The sequence below is a fragment of the Pseudophryne corroboree genome, chromosome 5 (genome assembly GCF_028390025.1).
Source record: "Pseudophryne corroboree isolate aPseCor3 chromosome 5, aPseCor3.hap2, whole genome shotgun sequence".
NCBI classification, from domain to species: Eukaryota; Metazoa; Chordata; class Amphibia; order Anura; family Myobatrachidae; genus Pseudophryne; species Pseudophryne corroboree.
The window spans coordinates 547,710,643-547,726,772 of record NC_086448.1 but is presented as its reverse complement, the minus strand read 5'-3'; the positions used below and the strand labels follow the sequence as shown (position 1 = coordinate 547,726,772).

The 16,130-nt window shown below is 45.6% G+C and overlaps 1 protein-coding gene and 1 pseudogene across 1 annotated transcript in view; both read left to right on the top strand.

The window, feature by feature from the left end:
* The window catches only part of DEK (DEK proto-oncogene), a 522,032-nt gene that overhangs the window by 78,196 nt on the left and 427,706 nt on the right, over positions 1-16,130 (top strand). The gene's annotated exons all lie outside the window — the stretch shown is intronic.
* On the top strand, positions 9,982-10,099 carry LOC134929987 (5S ribosomal RNA; annotated as a pseudogene).

Sequence of the window (16,130 nt, the reverse complement as noted above, 5' to 3'; positions counted from 1 at the left end):
CCTTCAGTAAAGACTGGTAAGATTGTTCCGTGGGAAAACGTTGCTGGGCGGTTAAGAGAACACAAGGCTGGAGAGACTGTAAACACTGGCCCTGGAGACAGGCCAATGGTGCTAGAACGGTCTATGCTGCCCAAACGGGTTGATAATTGTGTGGTTAAATGTTTTAGGTGTGGTATGCCAGGTCATGTTATTGCCAATTGCCCAGTCACGCAAGAACCCATGCAATGTGATGCTGCCTTTGAATATCGCAGAATGTCTTTCTTTGCTAGGTTAGCCTGTACTGTGGTACCTTCACCTGAGCTGGAAAAACAAATGTGTGATGTGTTCTTAGAGGCTAACCGGGTAGAGGCCTTGCTCGATTCAGGAAGTTTAGTTACCCTCGTGAAAGCTGGGTTAGTGAACCCCTTAAAGGTCCAGCAAATACCTATTGGGGTAACTTGCATACATGGGGATACCCAACATTATGTCACTGCTGAAGTGAATATAGAAACTTGTTGTGGGTCAGCAATTGTTAAAGTAGGACTGGTCCCCACCTTTATGCATGAGGCCATAATAGGGAGGGATTTTCCTCATTTTTGGAAACTGTGGGAATCACGGTTATCAACAGATGTGAGAAGTAAAGAGTCAGTTGATAATACCGGTGATTTTATGGATGTACGTGTGTCTTCGGAACTTTCTGACCCTTTGCCTTTTGCTAGTTTGGCTGGGGAAGTGACAGATGGGGAGTCCAGTGAGGACCCCCTTGCTGGGAACAGAGACATAGTAGTTAGAACTGAAAGCGTGCCTGACCTGGAGGTAAAGAAGGATCTGTTTGCGTCTGAACAGTTAAAGGATCCTACCTTAATAAAGGCTAGAGAGAATGTTAAGGTTCTTAATGGGGAACCTGTGGTACCAGGTGACAGGGTTACGTATCCCCACATGGCCATCTGTAATGAGCTCTTGTACCACATTGTCAAAAGGGGTGAGGATGTGGTGGAACAGCTGGTAGTTCCCCAGCCTTATCGGAGAACGGTACTAGATTTAGCTCATAGTCACGTTACCGCAGGACATGTAGGGGCAGAAAAAAACACTGAAAGAGTTTTACAAAGGTTCTTTTGGCCAGGGGTTTATAAAGAAGTGTCTGAATATTGTTCTTCCTGTCCTGAATGCCAGTATCATGCCCCTAGACCCCATTTCAAGAGCCCATTAGTTTCCATGCCTATTATAGAGGTCCCGTTTGACAGAATAGCCATGGATCTCGTGGGGCCCTTGTTAAAGTCTGCTCGGGGCCATCAGTATATCCTGGTAATTATGGACTATGCCACTCGATATCCTGAGGCTGTCCCTTTACGCACTATCACAAACAAGGCGATAGCTAGGGAGCTGGTGCAGGTTTTTAGTAGAGTGGGAATACCAAAAGAAATTTTGACTGACCAAGGTACTCCATTTATGTCAAGGATCATGAAAGAATTGTGCAAATTATTTAAGGTCACTCACCTCAGAACGTCCATCTACCATCCCCAAACTGACGGGTTGGTGGAAAGGTTTAATAAACATTAAAAAGTATGTTAAAATAAGAATTTACTTACCGATAATTCTATTTCTCGGAGTCCGTAGTGGATGCTGGGGTTCCTGAAAGGACCATGGGGAATAGCGGCTCCGCAGGAGACAGGGCACAAAAAGTAAAGCTTTAGGATCAGGTGGTGTGCACTGGCTCCTCCCCCTATGACCCTCCTCCAAGCTTCAGTTAGGATACTGTGCCCGGACGAGCGTACACAATAAGGAAGGATTTTGAATCCCGGGTAAGACTCATACCAGCCACACCAATCACACTGTACAACCTGTGATCTGAACCCAGTTAACAGTATGATAACAGCGGAGCCTCTGAAAAGATGGCTCACAACAATAATAACCCGATTTTTGTAACTATGTACAAGTATTGCAGATAATCCGCACTTGGGATGGGCGCCCAGCATCCACTACGGACTCCGAGAAATAGAATTATCGGTAAGTAAATTCTTATTTTCTCTATCGTCCTAGTGGATGCTGGGGTTCCTGAAAGGACCATGGGGATAATACCAAAGCTCCCAAACGGGCGGGAGAGTGCGGATGACTCTGCAGCACTGAATGAGAGAACTCCAGGTCCTCCTTAGCCAGGGTATCAAATTTGTAGGATTTTACCAACGTGTTTGCCCCTGACTAAATAGCCGCTCGGCAAAGTTGTAAAGCCGAGACCCCTCGGGCAGCCGCCCAAGATAAGCCCACCTTCCTTGTGGAATGGGCATTTACATATTTTGGCTGTGGCAGGCCTGCCACAGAATGTGCAAGCTGAATTGTATTACACATCCAACTAGCAATAGTCTGCTTAGAAGCAAGAGCACCCAGTTTGTTGGGTGCATACAGGATAACAGCAAGTCAGTTTTCCTGACTCCAGCCGTCCTGGAACCTATATTTACAGGGCCCTGACAACATCTAGCAACCTGGAGTCCTCCAAGTCCCTAGTAGGCGCAAGGCACCAAAATAAGCTGGTTCAGGTGAAACACTGACACCACCTTAGGGAGAGAACTGGGGACGAGTCCGCAGCTCTGCCCTGTCCAAATGGACAACCAGATATGGGCTTTTTTGAGAAAAAAACCACCAATTTGACACTCGCCTGGTCCAGGCCAGGGCCAAGAGCATGGTCACTTTTCATGTGAGATGCTTCAAATCCACAGATTTGACTGGTTTTAAACCAATGTGATTTGAGGAATCCCAGAACTACGTTGAGATCCCACAGTGCCACTGGAGGCACAAAAGGGGGTTGTATATGCAATACTCCCTTGACAAACTTCTGGACTTCAGGAACTGAAGCCACTTCTTTCTGGAAGAAAATCGACAGGGCCGAAATTTGAACCTTAATGGACCCCAATTTGAGGCCCATAGACACTCCTGTTTGCAGGAAATGCAGGAATCGACCGAGTTGAAATTTCTTCGTGGGGCCTTTCTGGCCTCACACCACGCAACATATTTTTGCCACATGTGGTGATAATGTTGTGCGGTCACCTCCTTTCTGGCTTTGACCAGGGTAGGAATGACCTCTTCCGGAATGCCTTTTTCCCTTAGGATCCGGCGTTCCACCGCCATGCCGTCAAACGCAGCTGCGGTAAGTCTTGGAACAGACATGGTACTTGCTGAAACAAGTCCCTTCTTAGCGGCAGAGGCCATAAGTCCTCTGTGAGCATCTCTTGAAGTTCCGGGTACCAAGTCCTTCTTGGCCAATCCGGAGCCATGAGTATAGTTCTTACTCCTCTACGTCTTATAAGTCTCAGTACCTTAGGTATGAGAAGCAGAGGATGGAACACATACACCGACTGGTACATCCATGGTGTTACCAGAACGTCCACAGCTATTGCCTGAGGGTCTCTTAACCTGGCGCAATACCTGTCCCGTTTTTTGTTCAGACGGGACGCCATCATGTCCACCTTTGGTATTTCCCAACGGTTTACAATCATGTGGAAAACTTCCCGATGAAGTTTCCACTCTGCCGGGTGGAGGTCGTGCCTGCTGAGGAAGTCTGCTTCCCAGTTTCCATTCCCGGAATGAAACACTGCTGACAGTGCTATCACATGATTTTCCGCCCAGCGAAAAGTCCTTGCAGTTTTTGCCATTGCCCTCCTGCTTCTTGTGCCGCCCTGTCTATTTACGTGGGCGACTGCAGTGATGTTTTTCCCACTGGATCAATACCGGCTGACCTTGAAGCAGAGGTCTTGCTAAGCTTAGAGTATTATAAATTTACCCTTAGCTCCAGTATATTTATGTGGAGAAAAGTCTCCAGACTTGATCACACTCCCTGGAAATTTTTTCCTTGTGTGACTGCTCCCCAGCCTCTCGGGCTGGCCTCCGTGGTCACCAGCATCCAATCCTGAATAACGAATCTGCGGCCCTCTAGAAGATGAGCACTCTGTAACCACCACAGGAGAGACACCCTTGTCCTTGGATATAGGGTTATCCGCTGATGCATCTGAAGATGCGATCCGGACCATTTGTCCAGCAGATCCCACTGAAAAATTCTTGCGTGAAATCTGCCGAATGGAATTGCTTCGTAGGAAGTCACCATCTTTACCAGGACCCTTGTGCAATGATGCACTGATTTTAGGAGGTTCCTGACTAGCTCGGATAACTCCCTGGCTTTCTCTTCCGGGAGAAACACCTTTTTCTGGACTGTGTCCAGAATCATCCCTAGGCACAGCAGACTTGTCATCGGGATCAGCTGCGATTTTGGAATATTTAGAATCCACCCGTGCTGTTGTAGCAGTATCCGAGATAGTGCTACTCCGACCTCCAACTGTTCCCTGGACTTTGCCCTTATCAGGAGATCGTCCAAGTAAGGGATAATTAAGACGCCTTTTCTTCGAAGAAGAATCATCATTTCGGCCATTACCTTGGTAAAGACCCGGGGTGCCGTGGACAATCCAAACGGCAGCGTCTGAAACTGATAGTGACAGTTCTGTACCACGAACCTGAGGTACCCTTAGTGAGAAGGGCAAATTTTGGACATGGAGGTAAGCATCCCTGATGTCTCGGGACACTATATAGTCCCCTTCTTCCTGGTTCGTTATCACTGCTCTGAGTGACTCCATCTTGATTTGAACCTTTGTAAGTGTTCAAATTTTTTTAGATTTAGAATAGGTCTCACCTAGCCTTCTGGCTTCAGTACCACAATATAATGTGGAATAATACCCCTTTTCTTGTTGTAGGAGGGGTAATTTGATTATCACCTGCTGGGAATACAGCTTGTGAATTGTTTCCCATACTGCCTCCTTGTCGGAGGGAGACCTTGGTAAACCAGACTTCAGGAGCCTGCGAAGGGGAAACGTCTCGACATTCCAATCTGTACCCCTGGGATACTACATGTAGGATCCAGGGGTCCTGTACGGTCCCAGCGTCATGCTGAGAGCTTGGCAGAAGCGGTGGAACGCTTCTGTTCCTGGGAATGGGCTGCCTGCTGCAGTCTTCTTCCCTTTCCTCTATCCCTGGGCAGATATGACTCTTATAGGGACGAAAGGACTGAGGCTGAAAAGACGGTGTCTTTTTCTGCAGAGATGTGACTTAGGGTAAAAACGGTGGATTTTCCAGCAGTTGCCGTGGCCACCAGGTCCGATGGACCGACCCCAAATAACTCCTCTTCCTTTATACGGCAATACACCTTTGTGCCGTTTGGAATCTGCATCACCTGACCACTGTCGTGTCCATAAACATCTTCTGGCAGATATGGACATCGCACTTACTCTTGATGCCAGAGTGCAAATATCCCTCTGTGCATCTCGCATATATAGAAAATGCATCCTTTAAATGCTCTATAGTCAATAAAATACTGTCCCTGTCAAGGGTATCAATATTTTTAGTCAGGGAATCCGACCAAGCCACCCCAGCTCTGCACATCCAGGCTGAGGCGATCGCTGGTCGCAGTATAACACCAGTATGTGTGTATATACTTTTTATGATATTTTCCAGCCTCCTGTCAGCTGGCTCCTTGAGGACGGCCCTATCTATAGACGGTACCGCCACTTGTTTTGATAAGCGTGTGAGCGCCTTATCCACCCTAAGGGGTGTTTCCCAACGCGCCCTAACTTCTGGCGGGAAAGGGTATACCGCCCATAATTTTCTATCGGGGGGAACCCACGCATCATCACACACTTCATTTAATTTATCTGATTCAGGAAAAACTACGGTAGTTTTTTCACATCCCACATAATACCCTCTTTTGTGGTACTTGTAGTATCAGAAATATGTAACACCTCCTTCATTGCCCTTAACGTGTGGCCCTAATAAGGAATACGTTTGTTTATTCACCGTCGACACTGGATTCAGTGTCCGTGTCTGTGTCTGTGTCGACCGACTAAAGTAAACGGGCGTTTTAAAACCCCTGACGGTGTTTCTGAGACGTCTGGACCGGTACTAATTGTTTGTCGGCCGTCTCATGTCGTCAACCGACCTTGCAGCGTGTTGACATTATCACGTAATTCCCTAAATAAGCCATCCATTCCGGTGTCGACTCCCTAGAGAGTGACATCACCATTACAGGCAATTGCTCCGCCTCCTCACCAACATCGTCCTCATACATGTCGACACACACGTACCGACACACAGCACACACACAGGGAATGCTCTGATAGAGGACAGGACCCACTAGCCCTTTGGAGAGACAGAGGGAGAGTTTGCCAGCACACACCAAAAACGCTATAATTATATAGGGACAACCTTATATAAGTGTTTTCCCTTATAGCATCTTTTATATATTTCTAACGCCAAATTAGTGCCCCCCCTCTCTGTTTTAACCCTGTTTCTGTAGTGCAGTGCAGGGGAGAGCCTGGGAGCCTTCCCTCCAGCCTTTCTGTGAGGGAAAATGGCGCTGTGTGCTGAGGAGATAGGCCCCGCCCCTTTTTCGGCGGGCTCGTCTCCCGCTCTTTAATGGATTCTGGCAGGGGTTAAATATCTCCATATAGCCCCCGGAGGCTATATGTGAGGTATTTTTAGCCAAAAAAGGTTTTCATTTGCCTCCCAGGGCGCCCCCCTCCCAGCGCCCTGCACCCTCAGTGACTGCCGTGTGAAGTGTGCTGAGAGGAAATGGCGCACAGCTGCAGTGCTGTGCGCTACCTTAAGAAGACTGAGGAGTCTTCTGCCGCCGATTCTGGACTTCTTCTCGTTTCAGCATCTGCAAGGGGGCCGGCGGCGAGGCTCCGGTGACCATCCAGGCTGTACCTGTGATCGTCCCTCTGGAGCTAATGTCCAGTAGCCAAAGAAGCCAATCCATCCTGCACGCAGGTGAGTTCACTTCTTCTCCCCTAAGTCCCTCGTTGCAGTGATCCTGTTGCCAGCAGGACTCACTGTAAAATAAAAAACCTAAGCTAAACTTTTCTAAGCAGCTCTTTAGGAGAGCCACCTAGATTGCACCCTTCTCGGCCGGGCACAAAAATCTAACTGAGGCTTGGAGGAGGGTCATAGGGGGAGGAGCCAGTGCACACCACCTGATCCTAAAGCTTTACTTTTTGTGCCCTGTCTCCTGCGGAGCCGCTATTCCCCATGGTCCTTTCAGGAACCCCAGCATCCACTAGGACGATAGAGAAAAAAGGTTGTTGAGAGAGATGGGAAAAACTGGGATTGTTTGTTGCCCTACTTGTTAATGGCCATCAGAGAAGTTCCTCAGTCCTCTACGGGGTTTTCTCCATTTGATTTGTTGTATGGTAGACACCCCAGAGGGCTGTTGGACATTGCCAAAGAGACGTGGGAAGGACAGCCCACTCCTTATAGAAGCGTTATTGAACATGTAACACAAATGCAGGATAGGATTGCAGCCGTAGTACCTATTGTCAGAGAGCACATGGAACAGGCCCAAAGTGCTCAACAGAGGGTCTATAACCGGAGTGCCAAAATACGGGAATTTGCTCCTGGAGATAGAGTTCTTGTTTTGGTACCCACTGTGGAAAGCAAATTCCTAGCTAAATGGCAGGGTCCATTTGAGATTAGGGAAAAAGTGAATGAGGTTAATTACAAAGTATACCAGCCGGGAAAGAGAAAACCCGAACAAATCTACCATGTTAACTTAATCAAACCCTGGAAAGATAGGTTGTCTCTGTCAGCGGAGCCTTGCCCTTCGGTGTCTTCACCTCAGTTGCTTCCCGCAGTAAAGGTGTCAGAGACATTATCAGCTGATCAGAACAATCGGGTTAAAGAATTTCTCATCCAAAATAGGGAGATATTTTCAGAGCTGCCTGGCCGAACGACCATAATAAAACATGACATTGTCACAGAACCAGGGGTCAGGGTTCATTTAAAGCCATATAGGATTCCTGAAGCTCAGCGAGAAGCTGTTTCTAAAGAAGTTAAAACCATGTTAGAACTTGGAGTCATAGAGGAATCTAACAGTGAGTGGTCCAGTCCCATAGTGCTCATCCCGAAGCCCGACGGTAGCATACGCTTCTGTAATGACTTTCGTAAGTTAAATGAGGTGTCCAAGTTTGACGCATACCCCATGCCCCGTGTGGATGAGCTTATAGAAAGGCTGGGAACAGCCAGGTTTCTCACCACGTTGGACCTGACCAAAGGTTACTGGCAAATACCTTTATCTGATAGCGCAAAAGAAAAAACAGCCTTTTCGGTTCCGGAGGGGCTGTACCAGTATAAGATGTTACCCTTTGGGTTGCATGGGGCTCCAGCAACCTTTCAAGGGGCGATGGATTAAATTTTGAGGCCCCATAGAAAATATGCAGCTGCCTATTTGGATGATGTGGTAATTCACAGTACAGACTGGGGGTCCCATTTGGATAAAGTACAAGCAGTACTGGACTCAATCAGAGAGGCAGGGTTAACTGCTAACCCAAAGAAGTGCTGCCTCGCAATGGAGGAGGTCAAATACTTGGGCTTCACCATAGGCAGAGGTCTGATTAGGCCCCAATTGAATAAAATTGATGCTATTCAAAACTGACCTCGTCCAGTGAATAAAAAACAGGTAAGGGCTTTTTTGGGAATAACTGGGTACTATAGACGGTTTATTCCCAATTTTGCGGCCACAGCGGTGCCGTTGTCAGACCTTACAAAAGGGAAGCAGTCAAATATGGTGAAATGGAACCCTGATGCAGAAAAAGCGTTCCAAGCGTTAAAAGTGGCTTTGTGTTCACAACCGGTATTGATAACACCAGATTTTTCAAAAGAATTTGTGGTACAGACAGATGCCTCAGAGGTAGGGATAGGGGCTGTGTTGTCCCAAACCAGAGATGGGGACGAACACCCTATCATTTATTTGAGTAGGAAACTCAATGAGCATGAAAAAAGGTATGCCATTGTGGAAAAGGAGGCTTTGGCCATTAAGTGGGCACTAGATACCTTGAGATATTACCTCTTGGGTAGACAATTCAGACTAGTGACAGATCATGCCCCTTTAAAATGGATGTATGTAAATAGAGGCAAGAATGCTCGTGTAACTAGATGGTTTCTAGCGTTGCAGGATTTTAAGTTTACTGTCGAACATAGACCGGGTACACAATTGGCCAACGCAGATGCATTGTCCCGCATCTTCTGTTTGGGGGATACAAGTGTTCCGGCCCCTAGGTCGAAACAGGAGAGGGGGATATGTGACAAGAACACTGGGATAGTGTTTGAGGGCAGGTATGTTTGTCCCAGGTTCTTGTCTTACATGTTTTAGAAAATGAAAACTTCTAGGAAAATGCTTTTGTTTTGTTAGAACCTTTTCAGTTTGCTGGAAAAGCTGGATAAGGGCCCTGGGAGAGAGATAGGGCGAGTTCAAGACATTGGGCCCAGTTCGGATCTTTGGCCTCACAGAGGGCTAATCAGGGCTTTCAGCTGTGCAAGAGTCTTATAGGGCTTCTAGCCTAATTAATGTGTGCAGACTGCCTGGGAAGATGTAGGAGCTTTGTGAGAGAAACACGCTTCCTGATACAAGTGAGCTATACAGTGTTTACTGGAGAACTCTGTGTTTTTTGTTTAGTGATAGTTAGGAACATCTTGTGTTTAGTTAGTGCCAGACAGGCAAGGTATTTTCTTTTGGTGTTTGTTTTATTTTCTGTATAATAAAACTGGCTGGGGCCAGTTTTACCAGAAACTGGACTTGTGTGGTTCCTCAGCTGTTGCGTGCTGCCATCTACCCCAGGAAACGGCACCTTGTACCCTTACAGCGTTACAGTTGTATTTAAGTACACTATTTAATCCTGCACAAAAAGGAATTATTAATCAAATATATTTAATAACATGGGAAAGTACACAAAGTAATAAACACTGTGTGCTCTACATTAATTTTTCCTGCCATTTCAGGACTCTCATTGGTGATTCGGCATAATACTACCATTCCCTGGGACAGTTTCTCAACTGACAGGTTCAGCTGTCTAACACCAACAGCAGATCCATCTTACTATCTCACTAAATACATTTGATGTAACAATCTCTCATCTAAATCCCCTCTATATTCGTGAACTCTCATCAACGATTCCGGAAAGGAGACAAAATACTATTTACTACCAAACCACACTTAAATTGCCCAATCTCGTCCGATCTTGGAAGCGATAAAGTGTTGGGCCGGGCAAGTATCAGGAGGGGGACCACCTGAGAATACCCGGTGTAGTAAGTTCTGGATCTCAACCCAGTCTAACGCTTAAAGCAGATTCACACATTTAATTTCCGCTATCCCTAATTTGCCTCTCTCAACCTCTAGGTGTCTTTGAAAAAAAATTCTGATAAAAGTAAACATTTTTTGACATATCACTCTGGTTTATATATATATATATATATATATATATATATAAAATGTTTTACATGGATAAGTCCACTGCCAATGAGAATTTAATATAGATAACTGCTACACCATAGATGGTCAATAAAGGGCACCGTATACATAGTCCACTTTAGGACTTAGAAATATTCCTGTTGCATATCAGGCATTTAGCCACAAATATATTTAATAAGCTTTTTTCTTTTTTACATTATAGACTAATTATCTATGTGATTTATTAATTTTTTCACTCCCAACATCCTCTCAGGGGGTATTGTATCTTAAGATTACTCTAATAAAAGTTAAGTTTTAATATATACAACAATCCTTTTTCTCAACAAATTTCTTATTTAATGAGTGCGCCAGCCAAGGGTCTTTCTTCTTTCTTGTCTGTCTAAGCAACATCAGTAGGATACTACTGAAACCCTTTTTGGTGCACCGCCAACAAGTTCTGCAACTAAACTATATAGTGACTAGAACTTATAAATGTTGGTTTTGATGAATATACTTTCCTAAATAACTGTCTAATACTTTCTCGACCAGTGCGGAAACACGCTCTTTTGTTTTCATACTTATATACTTTTGTGTTGTCTCTCCCGGCTGGCGCTAAAGACGTCTTCTGCAGTTACCACATCTCAGCCTCCACGGTGTGGCTTGCTGTCTCTATGCACACCTGAGTTCCGACCGGCAGTTCGACATTGGCGCCACCATGATGGAATGTGTCAGCTGACTCAGTCTCCTCCACTTAGGGCATCCAGGCATTGCACTTGACTGCCAGCCAATAAGCTGTCGACAGTGGGTATATAAGTGTTTCCTGTGCACTGGCTCACTGGCTACAACGTCCAGATGCCTACCTGCTTCTGAGCTCCTAGCTGCTTTGGGTACTCGTTCCCTTTCCAGTTCTCCTGGTCTTGTCCAGTTGCCTCTCTGGCTCCAGTCTGGTTGCTTTTCTGGGTTCAGTCCAGTTGCTGTCCCAGTTGCAGTCCAGCTCAAACCTCGTGCCCAGTCATTGGTCATTGGAGACCCATTCAGATCTTTGATCCATATTTTAAGAGCCCGCCACTTTTCCAGAACTTGTCAGTGTCCGTGGCAGGCACGAGAAACAACTGATTATACACAAGGCTGCTTACCAATGCTGCAGGCTTTTCTCTTCTAGAGGTCTGACCTTGAACTTCTCTGCATTGCTAGGACTCCTTCTCCCCTCATCTTCTGCACATCTGTGCAGATTCTTGTTCAAGGGTGTACTAACAATCTCATTATCCTATTTCAATGACTAAAGGTTAGTTGCTGGGACCAGTATGAATATAATTTTCTTCTTCCTATTAGTCATAAGACCTATTATTGAGACTATAATCCCCATTATCATCATCGAGAGAGAGAGAGAGAGAGAGAGAGAGAGAGAGAGAGAGATTTGAGTGACACCAAGTTACTTGGTGTACTCTTTATTGTTTTTATAATCATAGTTGGTGTAGTGACACACAAATAATTTAGGAATAATGTAGCACTACTGTATGCCTGCAATTGGTGAGTGATACAGTGTAACTGTATTGTAACTAAAAATGTATCTAAAATCTATTCTTAACTACTATAGTACAATAGTTTTTTAAAAACATGTTACATCATTAAACATACGGTTTGCCGGCGGTCAAGATGCCGGCGGTCACATGACCGACTGCGGCATCCTGACACTGAATATGCTGACATATTCCCCCCCTCGCCCCCCCCCCCCCCATTGCTCCTTTAATAATAATAACACATAAGCTTTGTCCCAGTCAGTCTTTGTTATGACAAGGTCAAAAGTCTCAAGTGTGACTCTGTGCCAGTTGTCTTCCACTTTGCAGCATACAGTATTAGTATAAAAGTCTCAAACATGCACTTGCTGCCACAGCGGGTGCATGTTCCAGGAGCAAATGCAGGAGTTCTGCAGGGGTTTTTCCAAATGTTTGATTTAAGTCCATAAAGGATTCATGATTAGCATGTAACAACCTATAATCTGCCCCCATCAAAGTGCAGTTTATGTAATACAGTGTTTCAAACATATGCAGACCCAATGATCACAATAAGCCACCTAGCAGATTCTCTCTCTGGTGCGATAGCACTTAGACACACACCAGTGGCGTCAGAAGGCGGGTGCAGGGGGTGCGGCCCTCACCCAGGTGTCACCCTGGGAAGGGGTGACACCAAAGTGCCAGCTCTTCTGCAGTGACAGGAGCCGAGTGCTGCAGTGTGATAATCCTCTGCAGCACTCTGTCACAGATAAGGAGCCGGCACTGCACAGTCTTGGGGGGGCAGCCAGCATCTCTGGCCCGGGTAAGCTGGACACGCCCCTTGGAGTGAAGAGGAGATCCGCGAGGCCACGCTCCTTCAAATCAAGCCACGCCCCTTTGTTTGGGCGCCCGTGGGTCCGGCGAGGTGAGTGGGGGGTGCAGTAATGCAGAGTGCACACCAGGTGTATTTAATATCATTGCCCTTTAAATCCAGTGGATGAAACTACTGAAGGATTGGTTGCTTTGGAAATACTTCATAGTCATGCCCTATAGATAGATTTACTAAAGCTTCTAAAAATGTAATGTTATTTCTTAGGTAAAGTTAAAAAAAATCATAATCAATATCTGTTGTGCTGGGCTGTGCCATTAGAAAGTGAGCTGAAATGAATATGTATTCATTACCTTGGTTTTATTATACCCCTTTCACACCCAAATCCCAGGTCTGGCACCCCGTCACTGAACATGGTTTTCAAGCCTTGTCACAGCAGCTTGAAACACAGTTCACACAGCAGGCTGGACCCTGATTATTGCCGGGGCGTCTACTCTGCTCGTGCTTGGCGATGACATACTGTAATTTCCAAGCGCCGGTGAGCTGGCTCTCCATTGGGTGTGAATAGGATCTGGGTTGGATGACTCGGGTCACCCATTCACACTGCCCTTTAACCCGGGACCAACTACCTGCTCACTACCTGTGTTGGATTCCCGGATCACTGGACCCGGTTGTTTTTTTCGGGGAACCTTCCAGGCTTCCATACAGAACCGCAGCACTGTACACCTATGAAATCCTTTTATTTGCTATTTCAGGTAGTTCAATAGGAAATGTCCAGGCATTGCATAAAGAAAGTGCATAGGAGAGGAGTGTGTTGGATTTTGTCCTCCTGCTTAATTCCTATACTTTATAACTGAATAATGCAAAGTAAACCTAAATACACACTTAAAACAAACACACTAGCTATGCATCAACATTGCTTGCAGCTAATACACACTGTTTTTATATGAGTAATAGACACATGTGATCAATGATTTGAATCAAGTTGATTCGATCAACCCCAAATAACCTCCCATGACAAAGGCCAGCAATAAAATACTTAATCAAACAATGCAAATGATACAGTATACCCTATAATACCCCTGGAATCAGAAAGTAAAGCAAGGATGAACAAACTCTGGGATACTGCAGGATATCCTGGCCCACAGGGTAGGAGACTGAGGAGTAAAAGCTACTTTTAGAAGATTGGAATTGTAAAGGACAAGTAAAAGAAACCTTGATAGGAGGAACCAAGACAGAAAATTTGTGTTTTAGGATCGCTATAATAATTTCCCCCTTTGGGTGTCTGTGGGCTAGCTTCCATTAAAGAGAAACCTATATAAACTTGGCGCACATACTCGACAAATGAGTTTTTTGGTACTCTTGATGTTATTCATTGTTATCTGTATCATACCTCATCTCTTTTATGAGCTTCATTTTTAGACAAGAACTGTAGAACATTTTCTCAAGACAGTACTACACATTGTTTTGTTGTATCTTTTTATTTGCATGAATCACCTCTGGAGGAAAACACTATTAAGAGGAAGACTCACCATTTGCCATTCATTGGACTTGGTTTGATTATTCAAGTGTTGCCTTTGATCTATTGTCTTATTCTATATATATCGTCTAGTTTATTGACCTGGTTTGGGCAGATTCTAGGTAATTTGATTGGTACTACACTACTGAATTTGCTTCTAGGAACTGTTTATGAACTGTGGAGGCATTTTGATTGCATTTTCACTATTGTATAGCTTAGTTACCTAGAAAGAAACTGAAGTATATATGAAGTATGTATGATCTTGATGTGACATCAGGGACAGGAGCAATAAAAGAAAAACTAGATGCTTGACACTCGGCGTGTGCAGTACGCAGGGTCCTCAAGTCCAAAATGACTATATATATATATATATATATATATATATATATATATACCGTATATACTCGATTATAAGCCGACTTTTTCAGCACGTTTTTTTGTGCTGAAAAAGCCACCTCGGCTTATAATCGAGTCAGCGTTAGGAGGGACACGGAGAGCGCAGCGCGCGGCTCTCCTGTGTCCCTCCTGCATCTCCGGCGGTGTGTGTGTTAAAGGAAGTGCACGAACCGGCACTTCCTTTAACACACGCCGCTGCCGCCGGAGATGCAGGAGGGACACAGGAGAGCCGCGCACTGCGCTCTCCGTGTCCCTCCTTCAGAAGACAGCGCGGGAGCGACGGAGGGTAAGTATCTAGCACTGTGGGGCATATCTGGCACTGTGGGGCACATCTGGCACTGTGGGGCACATCTGGCACTGTGGGGCATATCAGGCACATCTGGCACTGTGGGGCATATCTGGCACTGTGGGGCATATCTGGCACTGTGGGGCATATCTGGCACATCTAGCACTGTGGGGCATATCTGGCACTGTGGGGCATATCTGGCACTGTGGGGCATATCTGGCACATCTGGCACTGTGGGGCATATCTGGCACTGTGGGGCATATCTGGCACTGTGGGGCATATCTGGCACTGTGGGGGCATATCTGGCAGTATGAGGGCATATCTGGCACTGAGGGCTGCGTACGGCTAGAGCTGCATTTCCCACCCTAGGCTTATACTCGAGTCAATAAGTTTTCCCAGGTTTTTGGGGTAAAATTAGGTGCCTCGGCTTATATTCGGGTCGACTTATACTCGAGTATATACGGTATATATATATAAATATATACATACTGTATATTACTCACGGCGGCACTCCAAGAGGACTTTCACTCAGCCAGAAAAAAGAGACAAAACGCCCCTATTGCATGTTAACGTTTCAGTCTGTATTAGACTTTCGTCAGAACAACATGTGTAAAAAACAAACATACCTTTATACCCCGCCATCACCATCCCCACGTCTCCCGGTGCGGCAATCAGGCGAACCTGTGTGACGTAGTTGTCCCTCGTGTGCGTCGCGCTCCCTCTCACTGTCGGGCGCCAGTACCTGTTACCTGACTGACTGCTCGGCGGGTCCGGATGACGTCATCCCGCACACGTACGCTACGCCTCTGATTCTGTCCCGATGCCGGTTACCATGGAAACCTGACCACAAAAGAACCAGTTTATATCATTGTATGTGCATAGATACCAAAAAAGACATTATGTGGAACACATATATCTATACAACATTGAACTCATGAAGTTATATGGAAATGATACATATACTGTATACATAAACACATTACGCATTGGTATAATAAAAAAAATTATTGTATTTATACAAAGCTAAAACGCATGATGGTACGTTATTATAGGAAGCAATGGAGTCCCAGCTGCTCATTCAGTCCTGCCGGGACTAAAGTGTTCAGCCGGTGAATCCATTTAGCTTCACGTTTCAGGAGGGCTAGATTTCTGTCGCCACCTCTGATATTGATGGGTTGCTGATCTATAATTTTATATCTAAGGGAAGCTAAATTGTGTTTAAACTCTTTGAAGTGTCGGGCTACTGGTTGAGCTTGTGGATTACCTTCCAAGGCAGCCCGGATGGCAGATCGATGCATTGCCATCCTTTCACGGAACTGCCTGGAGGTTTTACCAATGTAATATAGCCCACAAGGACATCTAATGAAATAGAT